This window comes from Melanotaenia boesemani, chromosome 5 (genome assembly GCF_017639745.1).
Source record: "Melanotaenia boesemani isolate fMelBoe1 chromosome 5, fMelBoe1.pri, whole genome shotgun sequence".
NCBI classification, from domain to species: Eukaryota; Metazoa; Chordata; class Actinopteri; order Atheriniformes; family Melanotaeniidae; genus Melanotaenia; species Melanotaenia boesemani.
Genome location: NC_055686.1, coordinates 30690641 through 30707794, shown reverse-complemented (window position 1 = coordinate 30707794; position 17154 = coordinate 30690641). Strand labels below are relative to the sequence as shown.

Below are 17154 nucleotides of genomic sequence, written 5' to 3'. Positions count from 1 at the left end.
ACATATAGTAAATCAGAACAGAATAGCCTACCTGTTATTATTTGTGGCACTCTCATGCAGGATCTCACTGAACATATCAGACAACGAGGGTGCATGCCCCTCATGTGATGCAGAGAGACCTTTTTTCTGCACTCTGCGCTTCTCCATCTCCAGGCGCCGGCGGGTTCTCTGCATCCATCGCGGCCTGGATCATCTCTCGTGCGCTCTGCTTTATTCCCACATCTAAGTAATGATCTTTATAACGCGAATCGAGTACAGTCGCGATGAAGTGCAGAGGATCCGAATAGATCTCAGTGAAACGTGTGCTGACTGACTGTAAGAGCGTACGTTTCATTGTTTTCATGCCATGGTCCGTCTCAATCTCCTTGCTAAGAAGAGGCTTTAGTGCTGCGATTAAAGGAATAACGTCTGCTACAGATGCATAAGAGGAGCTGGTCTCTTTAGTTAGCTGGTCAAAGGGGGCAAGAAGAGAGAGAATGTTCTCTATTAAGACCCATTGGTGTGAAGTGAATGTCGCAGGAAGTTCGTTATCTGCGCTGTATGCAGCCAAGACTTGCTTTTGCACAAGGAGGCTTTCCAGCATGTAATACGTGCTGTTCCAATGTGTACTCACGTCTTGTTGGAACCGTTTTATTGGTTTTCCAAACTGATCTTGCATAGACTGTAAGCGGGAATAGGCCAGCTGAGAATGTTTCAAGTCGCCAACAATCCTTCTGCCTATAGCCAGTACGTCTTTTATGCTGCGCTGAGACAACACTCCCTCATTCACAGCCAGATGTAGTGTGTGGGCCATGCACTGTATTCCTTTCATATGGCTTCCTTCTATCGCTTTGACATGTTTCTTGCATTGTCACTGACTATGGCATGCACTTTAGATTGGTCGATATGCCAGGTGTCGAACATACTGACGAATGCATAGGAAATGGCTGCTGCTGTATGTGACCCTCAAAACTCTTGTGAATGGAGCAGAATCTTTTGCAGCTGGAAATCAGCATCGATCCATTGTGCGGTTAGACTGAGCATACTGGTGAGGCTGACGTCCGAGCTCCATTGTGAAAGTGATTGCTAAAATATTAGCAGCTATAAGCGCATGGACGAGAGTTGCAACAACATTAAACAACTCGGGTAAACACACGTCTGAGAAAAGTCGCCTGCTCGGCATGGCATAATGGGGCTCAATGTGCTCGATCAGCCTACGAAATCCCACGTTTTCTATGACAGAGAATGGCTTATCATCTAAGGCAATGAATTCCATAATTTTTTGTGTAATCCCTTTTGTCTTGGTACCGTCACTGGGAAACTTCATTGCCTTTTCAAAACCTTCCGCCAAGGATAGAGTGGGCGTGCTCGGAGGAATTTTCCTTTTCTGTGCTGCATTCCTCTCATACTTGGCATAGCAGTCAGGGTGTTTGGATTTCAGGTGATAAATTAAACCCGACGTGGAGAAATTCTTTGCAGATGCAGCTCCTCTTGAAATTTCACCAATACACGTTTTGCAAATCGCTATCTGTGGGTCTTTTTCAGATATACTGAAATACTTCCCTAGTTCAGTCTGAGGTCAAACCATCTGTTTTCACGAACTTCCGCTGAAACGGAGAACTGTCCTGCTGTGCTGGTTGGCAGCACTGAAGAGAAAAAACCTCCTGACTCCAAGGTCTGTAGGGGGTTTTTGGAGGAGGAAGAATACACTGGCAAGCTAGTGGTCCGCCGGACCAACACAACAAAGTCTCAAGCTGCTCTGAGTGTTTTTAATTCACCGCCTATAACCTCAAATAATTCCACATCATTTGTTATTTCATCTATTAGCCACCTCCACAGAAACAGATTATTTCTTACTGTGACTTTCCTTGTTTTCCACGGCAGTCAGTTTGGTTATCCTAAATCCTGCAGGTTGTATACTTGTAATGCATTTAGCATGCAGGATTCATTTACTTGACAAACTGCTTAAAATTATTATAAACTGCTTAAATTAATAATAAATATTTTAAAAAAAACAATAATTTATAATAATAATAATAATAATAATGATTAATTTATAATAAAAAATGATAATTAATAATAAATTATTAATAAATATTATGGAGCATAACTGGAAAGTTCGGTGTCTGGAAGTTGCTGCTGAAGTGGAGATTGTATAAGAAAAAAACTCATTTTTAGAAAATAGCCTAATCCCTATTTTCAAACATCAGATCCAATCAGATTCATGAGAACACCAAAGCAGAACATATACAAACACATCAAAGCTGACAAATGGATAATACAGAACATGTAGAAGCTTCATCTCAACACGAACTCAGTAACAGTCACACGTCTAATACTGGCACACCTCCTGAGAAAATTATCTTTAGACATTTGGACTGTAAAATTAACAGTTTTGTTCTAAAACTCTATTTGCGACATCAGATCCTGTCAGGTTCATTAAAACAACTATGCAGGACATTTCTAACCCATCAAAGCAACCATGATGGAGAAATTTATTTCCAGTTGTGTTTCTGGTGGGTTTTACTAAAAGGGCAGGAATTCCCAAAACTTTTCCCATTTTGTTGAGGGCAGCACATCCCAATTCTAATTCATGGGCCACGAGAATCTGCACATTGTTGTAAAAGACGACATCATGTCTTGTTACATCCTGAGGAGGGGAGGGAGGACGAGTTATTCTGTCATTATCTCCTTCAAACAGACTTCAGAAGCAAACTGCTATAAAACCATGATTCTATTAATTGATCTTCACTCTGAGTCCTGTCCCTGCTCAATGGAGGTAAATTAATCAGCTGATCAGTTCACTCAAACACGCAACGTGAGCTATGAGACCCGCTGTGCTGCTGCACATTGATCAGCTGTTTTTACACGCTCCTGATCATGTCCAAGGAGATAATTCTCATGAAAATTTATAGATTCATTTTTAATTCAGGGGACAGAAATTTACCAATTTAAATAAAGTTTTTTCATGCTTCAAATAAGAAACTCTTTCCTGTAACTTACTCTTGCTCTCCATTTAAATAACCATCAGGGTTATGAAAAAAAAAAAAAAATCCTTAAAATGGTTTTAAATCTGATGCTGAGAGCGATGCTGGGAACACTGGGGTGAACCTGACTGTTTTGCTGGTGCAGCAAATGAAAAAGTTAGTCTGGAGCCCTGTTCACTGAGAAAGTCCTTGAATGGACCTCTAGAAGATGCTGCAGAGGTCCCTTCACTCATATCTGAACCACTCACTGAAAAATCTATGTTGAGCCAATTATCTGTGGTCTCTGATATCACTGCTATGTTGTCATCACCATCGTCATCGTCATTAACCTTTATTATCATTATATTGTTGTTACTGAATGTTACAGTTAAACTTTGTTACTAATTCCAGTAAATGTAGTTCATAGTTAAAGTGAAGTTTATTGGTACAATGCCTACTTTATATACGGGAGAATGACACATCAGACTTATGATTTGTCTTAAGATTCATCCAGCGACAAGTGGCAAGCTAAACGCTGGACATTTCTTATAAAGTTCATGAAACTAAATTATTACTGCCAGCTACTATCAAGCCAGCTCCCTGGCGTTCTGCTTCTTCCTCATTTGTTTTCTTCTTGATGGTCCATCTCCTGCTACGTGATTGGATGAGAAGATTCAGTGTATTGTGGGTAATTAGGTGAAGATGCTTAGACTAAACAGCACAAAAAAACCTAGTAGTTTCAGGAAATTCGGGGGGGGATCAAGTACTTCCAAATCAACAGGCTGAAGTCAAAGTGAAGTCATAAGTAATTTCAGTAAGTCTGAAGTCATTGAATTCATGACTCGAGTCTAACTCAAGTCCAAGTCATCTGACTCGAGTCCACACCCCTGTTAAAACTTGATAAAAGGGGACCAATATAAACGCATCTGTGGTATAAAAATCCACCACACCCACCTTCAACCACCTTAAAACACATCTGGAGAAGTTAATCACTGTAATATAATGCTAATGTTAGCATATTTGTTAGCAGCAAGCTTAGCACCACAGCGGTGTAAACATTAGCTTGTTGCTACCTTTGTACTAAAATAATGCTAACTCCATCAGATTGGCTCCACTGAATGTGTTCAGAAGAAGAAAAAGAAAGACATTTACTGATCACAGTTTCCATAAACTGTCGACTTTGCCATGATGACGTTAAACTGGGACCAAACTGGGATCAGACCCACTGTAAACATTGCAGATTTACTGGGTCTGTTCATTAGAAAGGTTTTTGCTGATTGAGGGATTTAAGGAAAATTTATTGTACTAATCTCACAATTATTTCAAAGCTTTAAAAAAAGTTTCCTGATGCACTAGTGCAGAGATCACCTGCTGTGGACCTCTTGAGCCGCTGTCCTGCAACACCTGCTGCAACACATTTGACTCAAATAATTAATGCATCATTAAGAGGCTTGTGCAGAACTTGACAACAAGATGCCATGTGGATCAGGTGTGTTGCAGCAGGGAAACATCTAAAACCTGCAGGACAGGTGGTGATCCTGCACTAAAGTGCAGCATATTGGTCCTCCTCTCTACATTCAGGAAAACATACTATGAACTGCAGTATTAGTATTTTAAATCTCTCTGTGGGTCCAAATGGATTTTGGTTTATAATGAAGCATATTTAGAAGTGCTGTAAAAAATAATTAAAATTTTAATCAGATCAATCACAGCCTACAAACTAATCATGACTAATGACCATTCGCGACTATGCTTGAAATTTGCCCGTTTTTACTGTACTGTATCAACAGAACGAGCCAATGGTACAAATATTTAGTTAAGTGACCTTCTCTTGGGTAAACGTCAGATATTCAATGGTCAGTAAATGCAGCATGTAATGTACTTAATCATCTCTACCATGTTCTAGATCAGTGGTTCCCAACCTGGTGTCTCATAAAGAGTAAAGGGGGTCACTGTGGCTTTGAACATTCAGAGTTTTGTGTGATTAATGTCTAAACATTGTAAATATTTTAAGAAAAAAAAGTAAGGCTATATGTTGTTAATTTAACTTTGGCTTCGTTGAAGGACAGGACTCAGCCAGAAGACTTTATTTATAGTGAGAATCTTACTTTTGAACGCATTAAACCAAGCATGTTCTCATCCCGGGTTGGGCAGGGGTTCTTTGGCTTTTTAATATTTGCATGAAGGGGGTCCCCAAAGAAAACAGGTTGGGAACCACTGATCTAGATCCTAATTCAGAATTTGTATATTATCATCTCACCAACCGTCTCCATGGTGATAATTTCTGTCAGAGAACCAGCAGATCTGACGACTGAAGTAAAACAGCCAACATTGATGAAGAAACTTTGATAAAACTGATGATCTGGATACAAACAGCTTTTTACGTTTTAGGTATTGTAGTTTTTCACAGGGCCTGGCCTAATGTGGTCTAGATGTCAAAAATGTCCTTACCTGAGCCTAATTCGCATTTTCACAAATAGAATAATGGTTTCATTAATCAGAATTTGTTTTAATAAATTGAGATGTTATGTAGGACATGTCAGTCCAGGTTTGAAAAGTCTAAGTGTTGTAGTTTTTCTATAAGGAGCTGGTCTAATGTGGTGAAGGTTGCTACAAAATGGGTGGAATCATGCTTTATGCTGGGATTACACCAAATTACTTTCAAAGTCGCAGACTAAAAACTGAAAGTCTTTAGTAAATCTAGGAGTCTTACTGGAGTCACAGCGCGCTCCAGTAATCTCGAACATTAGGTTTAAGGTGGTAATCGACAACCAAGAGATGAGCTCTGACAAAAGCAGAAACTGGTACCCTGACAGTCAGAACAAAGCGAAAAAAACAAATAAATAAAAAAGGATGACCAAGAACCGGTGATGAAACTTCCTAGGTGGACCATCCACAGAAAAAGAGGAGCGGATGGTGGAGTTTGTGGCAGATTAGCCCTGCCTGTTCGATATCACCTGTCCAACATATCACAAAAAATGTTAAAAGAATCTACTTGTAGTCTTGTAAATAGTGCCCCCAAAAGATTCACAGTCTTTGTAAAATCTCCGTCTGAGACAAGGCCAAGACTTAAGACTCTAAACGCTTGTCGTTAGATGTGAGCAGATATGAGCTGACAGTCCTTTCCAAATATTTTTAAAGACTCTGATGTAAACCAGCAATAGACAGTTGGTGAATCGGAAGCCAACTTCGCACAGATCCACCACTCCGCCACACCTACAACTGAACCTCACTAAGCACCAAGCATCACAACCACAAAGTTCCCGGAAATATTACCACTTACCGATTAAAGCAAACACATCACACCAACATCAATTCTCACCTCCCTTCCCGACGAGGATTCCCTCGATAACAAGTCTTTGTCTGATCCTTCTTCGGCCCTGTCGTTTCTCCCCAGTGAGCTGGTCTCCGCAGAGGACAGAAACCAACAATGGTCCGTATCCAGATATGTCAGAGTCTCCAGATGGAGTTTAAACTTTTCATTAAATAATGTTGCAGAAATAACTTCAAACGAAGTGAAGCGGATCCTAGAAATCATCTGTCTCTGCCTCCGCTTTATTCTAGAGATGTTATGCTCGAGTCCGTCTGCTCAACTCCGCCTGAGCTCATGATCAGGAAGTTGCCTCATCGTGCCAGAAGTCACGTGTTTTTTTTTTTAAGCGTACCCAGAGCCCTCAATATACTCGGAGTTGCGACATTCTCATTGACTCACTTGGCGCACTTCCGGGCTACTGTAGACGTTCAATAGTTCCAAACAGTGCATTCCATTCATTTTCAGAGGTAAGTCGATGCAATATCAGTCTTATAAATCACGAAAATGCATGTACATTCTGTCAGACGTCTGCAATAAAATAATTATGTCTGTTCAATGTGAAAAGTTTTTGTTTAAATGCATTTTGCCTTTGTATGTTATAGATATGTCCTTTTACCCCATGGCCTCCCAGCTTTTTTGTTTAGTTCGAATAAGTGTGGTCACGGTCTTGTATTATTTATTTCAGTGTACTGATCAAGTGCATTGTTATTCATAGATGCATATAATTTTATGTTCAATATAACTTAGGTTAGTGGAAATGTATTAGAAATTAATGAAAAGGGGTTGTTCTGTCACCTCTGTAGACATAACGTACCTTACACAGTTTTTTATTGTTGCTTATTCATGCAGCTATATTAAAATCCTTCCTGCCAAACATTACAAGCCACCTCTTCCTCCGTTATGAGATATAATTATATGAGAATTTCTGCTACCTATGGGCATCTTGCTACACACATAACAGTTTGTCTTATTCTGTGTTCCAGCAATGTATTTGATATATTTATACGATATATTTAGATCAAAAGAAATCTTATGTGGCTGTTTTCCCAGTACCCAATCAATTGCCAGTTCTACTTCACTGGTGCTTCTTGTTGAATAAACGGAGCTAGTGTTCTGGTGTGTGTTGCAGGGGAACCTGTATGGGGGAACACGTGCAACGTGTTCAGTCCTAATCCATGTCCGAGGTTGTCTCATGATTGTGAATATAAGCCCTTCAGGGGTATTTACATAACACTTCTCAGCTTCTTTGCTTCTGTAGTTTGATAAGTTGTCCACCAGATGGCGCAGCACCCCAAGAGAAAGATACACCCTGTCACAAGTAGCCATTCATTTCTATTCTAATTTTTGTGCCTTTTTTAAGGGAACAAGTGGATCCGCTGGTTAGTCCGGCTTGTCACCTCCTGATCCCAGGCCTAAAGTAAACTTTTTTGTTTTTTGCAGCTATTTTGACAGTGGTGGATGTGGTAAGCAGTACCTAGAAAGGTCCTTCCCACCTGGGTGAGGCCCAGTTTTTCCTTTTTATGTTCTTGATCAGGATCCAATCACCGACTTCAATGAGGTCACCGGTGTTCTGTAACGTTAGAGAGGCATCTAGCATTCTTTTAGCATTCAGGACTTCTTTTGTCTTTAACATGTTGAGCATAAAATCCACTAAATCTTGTTCACGTTGTTCTTTTGATGAGAGCAACCCAAACTGAGATAGTTTATATCTTTGTCTGTACATGATTTCAAATGGAGTTAGGCCTGTATTAGAGTTTGGTGTTATGTGCATATATAGTTTGACCAGATCCGAAAAATATATCTAATTTTTTCCGGTTTCTTCCATGGTTTTCCATACATTAAGTTGCCTTTTTGAAAAGGTCTTGTAACATTTGCAGCTCTAAAAGAGTTTTATTTAGCCGGGCTGAGGGAAAAATGGCTCTTCGGATTGTAAAGGTTGCAGACACCTGCACTGAACACATAAACAGATTTAGCAGCAAATTTCTCTTGAAACAGCAACAGTTAAAATATTTCTTAATATATACTACCAGTCAAAAGTTTGGGAACACTTTCCCATTAAATCCAATGGGAAAATGTTGCCAAACTTTTGACAGATAGTATATAAAAGCACATAGTTCAGACAAAGAAGGATGAAATGTTCAGGATTTACAAACTAAAAGGTAAAAAGTCAGCAGGATGAATTTAAAGCTGTGAAGCTGCTTCCTTCTAAACACAGAAGGAACAATATCTGATGAATATCAGCCATCAGGTGAACAGACAGAAAGCAGGATTAGAGTCTCACAGCTTCTAGATGGTGAGGAGAGAGAAGTATTATGCACAATAACTTTCATCTATCAATACTGAAGTCATGTGGCCATCTTTGGAGTCGACAGTATGAATAAACTCTTTTCTATAGGCTGCAAAAGCTAGTACCGTACTATTGCTAGTCAAAACATGTTTGAGATGTGTTAAGGCTTTTTCAGCTTCTGGAGTCTATTTTAATTTATCTGTCATTGCTTTGGGTTCATCATAGATGAGAGCAGTCTGTGGTTTAGTAATTTCAGCATAATTTGGTATCCAATTTCTACAGAAGTTGGTCATGTCTAAGAATGACATCATCTGCTTCTTAGTAGCAGACTGTGGCGTTTTTAAGACAGCCTTTCAAGGTCGATGTGTTTGCCTTCATCACTTAGAATGTGACTGAACATTTTACCTCCTCTTTCCACATCTGCAGTTTGTTTTTAACTGACTTTGTGATCATTGTCAAAAAGAAATTTCAGTTGTGCTATAGAATCTGTTTGGTAGCTGTCTTTGTCTTTAGATGCCAGCAGAACGTCATCTACGTAGAACAATATTGCATTACTGTAAAGTACTTAGCGTCTATCAACACTTGAAGGTTACGAACTTGGTTGGTGATTTTAAGAGTCCAACTCTCCAGGTGTTTAGTGCTGACCCTCTTCTCTTTGCCACAAAACAGAATAATCTCAGTTTTGTCTTCATTTAATTGTGAAAATTTCCCCTCATCCAGATGTTTATTTGCTCCAGACACTGACACAGTAAGTCTATCGGGCTGCAGTTGTCTGTAAAATTTGACCCAAAAGTATGAATGAATGAATGAATGAATGAATGTGCCTGGTTTGAATCTGCCATCTCGCTGGAAATATGATAGCTACAGCATCAGCGTCACTTATTGAGCGTCATCTGACTGAATTATAAAAAGACAGTCTCAATGTGTTTCTCCATCAGAAAAAAAGTTAATGAAAATTTCAGAGAAAGGTTTGATGAAAGGACATAGAAGAGGTCAATGAGTTTCAATTTTTAGGTGTGATTTTAGATTCCTAATCTTAAATTTGACAGAAATGTTGAGACTTTGCAAAACTGTCAAAACAAACCTAATCTGATTTTGTTAAATGAGACAATGCATACTTCTCAAAGCAACACAGTAGTTCACGTACACAATATTTTCTCACTTATCGGACTGAGTAACTGTTTGGGTCCAAACAAACTACAATCACACCATTAATATCATTGTATAAATAAGCCTTAAAATTACTGGATCAAAAATCAGTAAGATAGTATCATTGCCTCAAGGAAACAATTTACTGAGTTTTGAGAGTTTTGTTAATTTCACATTCATAAAACTGATTTTTAAGTGTGTAAACAAGATTTCCCCAGAAATAGTATAATAAACAAAGGCCTGGAGTTACGACTAGAGGTGCAGTAAATGGAAACTGGCCTATAGCAACACAAAAAAACAAAACAAACAAAAAAAATTGGTCAATCTTTTTTTTTTCCCAGTAATTGGTATAAAACTATGAAATGCTTTACACACATACCTCAAACTTAAATTTCTTATTTAACTGTCTTCATTCTTGTGCTGCTTCCTGCATTTGATATCTTACATTTTATTGTATGCACTGATCTTTTTGAATGCCTTTTAAATAGTTTAAGCATTTTTAACTCAATACTAACTTAATAGTCTGTTTTGTAAGCAGGGCTCTTGAGGCCCTGCACTCTGGCTGCCCTGGTTGGCCGGTGCCCGGCGGGGTCAGTGGCTGCCGATCTTGGCCAGCTGGTGGCGTATCGGTGGACATTCCTTGAGGGGACTGCGGGTGGCAGCCAGGGCATGTCAGATGTGTTTCAGCATCCTGCTGTTGTCTGAATAGAGGAATAAACCCTTATATCACTGAGATAAGACAAAATGAAAATTTTTGAGCTAACACACTGACCACTCCTCATACTCTGCATGCTGACATAGTCACAAGTTGACCAGTGGGTTTATACACTAAGAACTATTTGTTCAGGAACTCCTGTTGATTGTTAGCTTTGTTTTCTTGTAAAAGAAATAAGAAATTCTCTGATGTGTTTCTGTACAGGTTAAGCAGTAGCTTGTCAGGTGATCGTTTGGACTGAAAGGTTGTTGCTTCTATCTACTGTATCTTTGTCTCCTCTTTTGCTTTTCTTTAACAATGCTGTCAGTTGTCCAGAACAAATGCATCAACACAAACTCCTTGAGCTTCCTGTTCATCACCTGAATCACAGCTCACCATGAAGTGAGATGTTAGCGCAGGCTGCAGACGTTGGCTGATGGTTTTGTTTACAAGGTTCTGTATGATGTATTAAATAGTATATTATCTAATAAAAAATAAGAAGACAGTAAAACTGAAATTCATATAAAGATTTTTCTTGCTCTTATTTCAATCAGAAATAAAACTGATAGTATAAGAAAAAAAAAAGCAGTATAAATTGATAGTAAAAATACATAAAAATGAAGTGTTATAAAATTACAATAAAATCAAAGTTGCAATACAAAATTGTATACATTAAACATGGAGGTTGTAACAGTTATAATAGTAGAATGGCCCTTTAAGACTACTTTTGGTCGTCTTCTAATGATGACGTCAGCAAGATGCTTCGAGAAGAGAGGAGATCGTCTTGCGCACGCTTGGACTGCAGACGGACATTTTGGGGAGCTCAGCTCTTTTTCTTTCTTCTTCCCACTTGTGACAGACGTGTTGTGTCGCACTGTTTTATTTATGTATGATGAGACAGTAGCCGTCCAACCGGGCTTTATATGGTTGATGAATGTCCTTTTATTAAAGAGCATGCACTGTGGAATCTTCAGTACCAGTGTCGCTGTGAGTTTGTCAACCTTGTGGCAGCTTTATCCGGCTGAGCTAATTCCCTTTACCACAACACGCTTCCCCGTTACAAGGTATAACATGAAGCAGGATTAAGGGAAAGTTTGGCTTCTTGTTTCAAGTCTGGCTCATTAAAATGTCCTGTTTCATCGTAATGGCTTGAGTGAGATCCTGCCAGATCTGGGGCCTCATTTATCAAGCGGGCATAGAAACAAAAACTGGCGCACGCCAATCATAGTCAAGTTTTGGCATTTATAAAATCAAAATTTGATGGGAAAATGTCTCTACCTTCACGGCAACTCTGAACCTGGCGTACACACAAAATCAAGAAAAATGGGAAACTGACACCAATGGTACAGAATAAAATCAAGGAAATTATGTGAAATGTGACACATTTGTGCACATTCCACTATTACCTTTCACGCCACATGTTCTATTTTAAAGCTGTTTGCAAAAGTGAATAAAGAGATATTAATACTCCTAAGAGTGCATGCTCGAGAAAAAAAAAAATCTTAAAAAAAAAAAAAAGGGGGGGGGGGGGGGGGTGATGTTAATAAGAACCTCAACCACTAAAATATGTTCTGTCACTATGAAACAAAACTTACATGTTATAACATACATTCATCTAAATAAGGTGGACATTCATTCTAAGACCCAGCAGAGTGGGACGTAGACTGGAGTGTCTAATGAAACACACAAGAGATGGATTTCCTTTTATTTATTTAAGTCTTACACAACTATTTTTTTTTTTTTTTTTTTAATTGTCCTAATTTTTGTTCAGTCTTAATTTCCCGCAACTCCTTGTCCACCTGGTTAATAGCGGTGATTGTGTCCCTCTACACCCCAGCTGGAGCACCTGGCAACTAGAAAGAAATATTATTTAACATTAAATAAACTGCTACCAATCTCAGATGTATCTGTACATATTTATTTTATAAATGCAAACATTTGACTAAATTACCAGCATCATTACTGTCAATTGGCAGACACTTTTCTCCACAGCAATTCAACCCAGTCGGATTCGAACTTTGATCTCCCACATGAGAGACGAATGGCCTGCCGACTGAGATATCCAGCCACACCATCCGATGCCTCTGGCGTGTCTTCCCTCTGACACGGCCTTGACTGCATCTGCCACCTGCTGCCATTCTCTGCCTTTCTGACACAAGTAATGCTCACGCCGTGCCCACCTTTTTCACATTTTTCCAATGTGGTCCATCACCATGTTCTCGGTCTCATGTTCAGGAAAAAAAGCCACTTCTTCCCTATTTTCCATCCTGAGCCATCATGGAAATGATATGAATATTTTTTATAGGCGTTCACCTGACCTTTTATGACCACCACAAGGGCGTAGCAAGGCGCTTCCTCACATGCACCCACTTTAGAGTTGATTCTAATTTATGAATGGAAACAGGTGTGGGATGTTCGTGCGCACGCTTTGATAAATCAAATCAAATTGATGTGGGCCGCATTTCCCTTTTTCCCCTATGTACGCCACCTGTAGTTCTCCTTCATAGCATTCGTTTCAATGTCTCACTATGGGATACGCCCCCTGCGTGTTCCTCAGAACCGCCCATCTCATTCCGCCAAACCTGATTGGCTGGTGAAAGTGACGCTCATGTCACCCTACCATTAAGTAGCCTGCGCTACAACGTAGCATCATTCAAAAAACCTCTTCTTGCTTTGTTCAGAGCATATCTCATTCTCACGCACCTAGCATAACTGTCCATAGATGGATGTCTTCAACCCCAGCTTCCGACGCTGGGAGGTGGCTGCATCTCCCACTCTTCCCCATAGACTGAGGTGTATAACCGCAAGGTTGTATCCACACGGTTTGGCACACCAGCTAACACCGTGTTATTCGTTTAGCACTCCAGCTAACGAATACCCTTTAGCTAGCACTCCAGCTAGCTAGGAATGGCCAATAACCTCCCTCACACTAGAGGGAACGGGCACTCTGGGGCTTGTTCCTGCGCCTGCGGGAACAAAATCTCAAGTAAGGATCCACACCAGGTCTGCTTGCGCTACCTCGAACTAGGCCCAGGCATCTATACAAGACCCTGGTTCTTGCAGGCATTGCGCTTGCTTCACCATGAAGAGTCTCAGACGACGACTAGCACGCCAAGCTAGTCTGTCGGGCGAAGATCCCTACTTGTCCACTGCAGGACTGCTGCCTACTGGTGACGACAAGCAGGAGACGAATGCGGAGCCCGAGCTGCGTGCCATGACCATGCAGGGATACATGCTCATGCTGCGTCTCGTCCACCAGGACTAGTTCGCCTCTGTCGACCTGCAAAACGCATATTTCCCCATTCCTATTTATCCCCCACACACGAAATATCTGAGGTTTGCCTCACCGTGCTCCCATTCGGTCTGTCTCTGAGCCGGAGGGTGTTTGTGCGGTGCACTGAGGCAGCAATAGCTCCGCTAAGATGACAGGGTTTTCGTATGGCTACATATTTGGACGACTGACTCCTTTTGGCACGGTTCAAGCAGGAGGCAGCTTCACAAATGAGCGAGCTCATATATCACCTGGTCCATCTGGGATTTATCATAAATCCCGGAACGAGCGTGTTGTCTCCAATACAAAGCATTGTGTTTCTGGGGTTAGCTCTAGGTGTATGGTGTGGTCACACTTTGGCCGAGCCTTGGTGGATCTGTTTGCGTCTGAAGAGAACGTGCAATGTCCGCTGTGCTTTTCGATGCGCGACTCTAGTGCGCCACTCAGGGTGGATGCGCTGGCACGTGTGGCCCCATGTCTTCCTTTATGCGCCCCCCCCCCCCAGCCCTGGTGCCCCCAACTCTATCCAGAGTGAGGAAACAGGGGCACAGACTGATTCTGATTGCTCCTTACTGGCCTGCAATGCATTGGCTGGGGGAGATATATCAGCTACTGTGCGGACAGCTGTGGCAGCTTCCGCTTCGTCAGGACATGTTGTCACAGGCGGGGGGAAACAGTGTTCCATCCACACCCCAAACGCCTGGCACTATGGGCCTGGCCCGAGTGGTTTAATTTGAACACAGTGAGACTTCCTCAAAGTGTGATTAACACTGTGCAAGAGCATCCACCACTAGGTCTATCTTTAGAAGGGTCTCCATGCAAGATCTTTGTGCAGCCATGTGTTGGTCTTCACCCCTCACCTTTGTTCAGTTTTACAAACTGGACGTCTCTGCCTCCAGTGTGGCCCACTCTGTGCTGAGCAGTGGGCACTCGGGGAAGCGGAGTTCCTTTCCTTGAGTGCTGGTGTTCACCCGAGATAAGCTGTCTGGCATTTCGGGAGTCCCATAGTGAGACTCGAAATGAATGCTATAAAGAAGAACTTCTGAGGAACACGCAGGGGGCATATCCCATAGTGAGACATCTCACTATGGGATACTCCGGAAATCCAACATGGTTCATTGTTTCTTTAAATAACCTTAGACACGGTTTGCTACAAGTGATAACATACAAGTTCTTCTAACCAGAACATATCTCCACTGTAAACAACACATCGTTTACAGATATGCAACAAAATTCTGCAACTGTGCCTCTTCTATTTTCTGTGGACATGCATGTGTTGTTTTAAAGAGTGACGCCACCTAAATAATTCACCACAAACCTCACAGGGAAACGGTCTCTGTCCTGTGTGAATTCTCATGTGGTGATTTAGGCTTGACTTCTGACTAAATCTATCTTCACATTTACCACAGCTGAATGGTCTCTCTCCTGTGTGGATTCTCATGTGTTGGTTTAAGTGTGTCTTTAGACTAAATCTTTGTCCACATTCACCACAGCTGAATGGTCTGTCTCCTGTGTGGACTCTCATGTGTTGGTTTAAGTGTGTCTTGTGACTAAATCTATGTCCACATTCATCACATCTGAATGGTCTGTCTCCTGTGTGGATTCTCATGTGTTGGTTTAAGTGTGTCTTTCGACTAAATTTATGTCCACATTCATCACAGCTAAATGGTTTGTCTCCTGTGTGGATTCTCATGTGTCTGTCTAAGCTTGACTTTAGACTAAACCTATGTCCACATTCATCACAGATGAATGGTTTCTCTCCTGTGTGGACTCTCATGTGTTTCCTAAGATTATTTTTATGACTAAAGATTTTACCACAAAAATCACATCCACCTGTTTTTTTCACTGTTTCAACTCTCTTCTGGATATTTACATTTTGTGTCACTTTAATTTGTTTCTTACTGTCCAAACAGCTCAAAGACCTTTTTCCTGAATGGTGTGTTAAGTGTTTCTGGAAAGATTTTTGGTAGTGAAACTCTTTACCACATTCAGAGCAGCTGAGGGATTGTTTAGCATCGTTACACTCCACATCACTGTTTACACCCGACCCATGTCCCCTGTTGTCATTCCAGTCTTTTTCATCATCTTCCATTTTAGGTCCAAAATGTGATACATGTTTCATCTCAGAAGAACCTGAAGCCTTTCTTTCACTATTTGGTTGTAAATAACTGTTTGGGTCTGGGTTACTGGTTAGTTCTGGTCCTCCACAGTCCTCTCCATCAGTTTCTGATTTAATCCATTTAGCTGGATTGTTGGTTGGAGCTTCTACTTCTGTGTTGCCTACAGTTTGGGTTTGATGAAGATGGGCTGAATATGACCAAGGCTGAAGTTCTTTATCATCATCCTCACTCTTCAGAGGAGCCATCAACATTGGTAAACTGGTGACACTCTCCACCAGCCCATCATCAACTGCTCCCCATCCTGACTGGGCCATAGTTCCTCTTGTTCCTCTTTAATGAGATGGGGCGCTAGGTCCTGCTTGTCCAGAATCCATTACAAGGAACCCCCTCTGTAATCACCACAACTGCTGGGCATCTACAGGGAACAATGAAATAAAAATTTAGAAAAGGGTTGTTTTTTAAGATCATGCTGCAGAAAAATTCCCACCTCTTCCCCTCAGAAGTTCTCCAAAGTCACACATTTAAAATGTCTGCATGCACAATACCTCAGTCAACAAGAAGAGCAGTGTTGTGTAAAATATTAAGTAATGTTGCAGAATAGAAATTGTAGAAAAGAAAAGCTTACGATCACCTAAACTTTATCTATTGATCAACAAACACAGCGCTGCAGCAAACGAGTGGTCAGGGGTACTGACAAATTTATGTAAATCTTTTATTGGCTCTGTGGTTTGTGATGGACATCTCTCTCACCCTATGATAGACCTCAGGTTCATTCTTTCTCTTGAGTGATTTGCCCTGCAACCAAACTTCCTGTCTCATACAACAGTTTAGCTCAGTCTACTGCACTGGATCAGCTTCACATAACTTCTAAACATTGTCAGGATTTATATCGCAGAATTTAGACTTGTGAGCAAATTTTCTATTCAGAACAAAGTAATTATTTCCCCACTCAGCCTGGACTAATTGATTCAAGTCACACAGTTCACATTATGTTCCTCATTTATTACAGCAGCTTGAGAGAACTGCGATTGAACATGTTTTATTTAAGTTGGATTATTCTCAATAATCCCATGCCACTACAATCCCTCTCTTGGACGGTGTTGAACCTTCCACCAAACCTTCAACTGACGTACTGATGACAATAGAAGCAGAAGATTTATCTCAGATAAAAACCTTCCCAACCAGGATGGAAATAAACACAAGCTGTGAGACATATATAATCACTTGATGAATAATGAGATACTGATCCTACTTATGAATACTGAAATACTGTTGAATTATATGATTAGGCAGTAACCTGGTAAATACAAATAACCGAAGCAAGAATGACCTAAAATATATGATTACAGCAGATTAACTGATCCTAATGAAAAAA

General features: G+C 40.7%; 1 protein-coding gene across 5 annotated transcripts in view; it reads right to left on the bottom strand.

Moving 5' to 3' along the window:
* Positions 1 to 17154, bottom strand: part of LOC121639874 (gastrula zinc finger protein XlCGF52.1-like) — a 37856-nt gene that overhangs the window by 8585 nt on the left and 12117 nt on the right. For 2 of the 5 annotated variants that reach the window (XM_041985455.1, XM_041985459.1), the window contains exon 1: positions 6268 to 6561. The gene's annotated coding sequence lies outside the window, so the exon portion shown is untranslated. Of the gene's footprint in view, positions 1 to 6267; positions 6562 to 7732; positions 7817 to 17154 lie in introns of those variants that run through there. The other 3 variants (XM_041985457.1, XM_041985458.1, XM_041985456.1) reach the window with 3 other exon arrangements.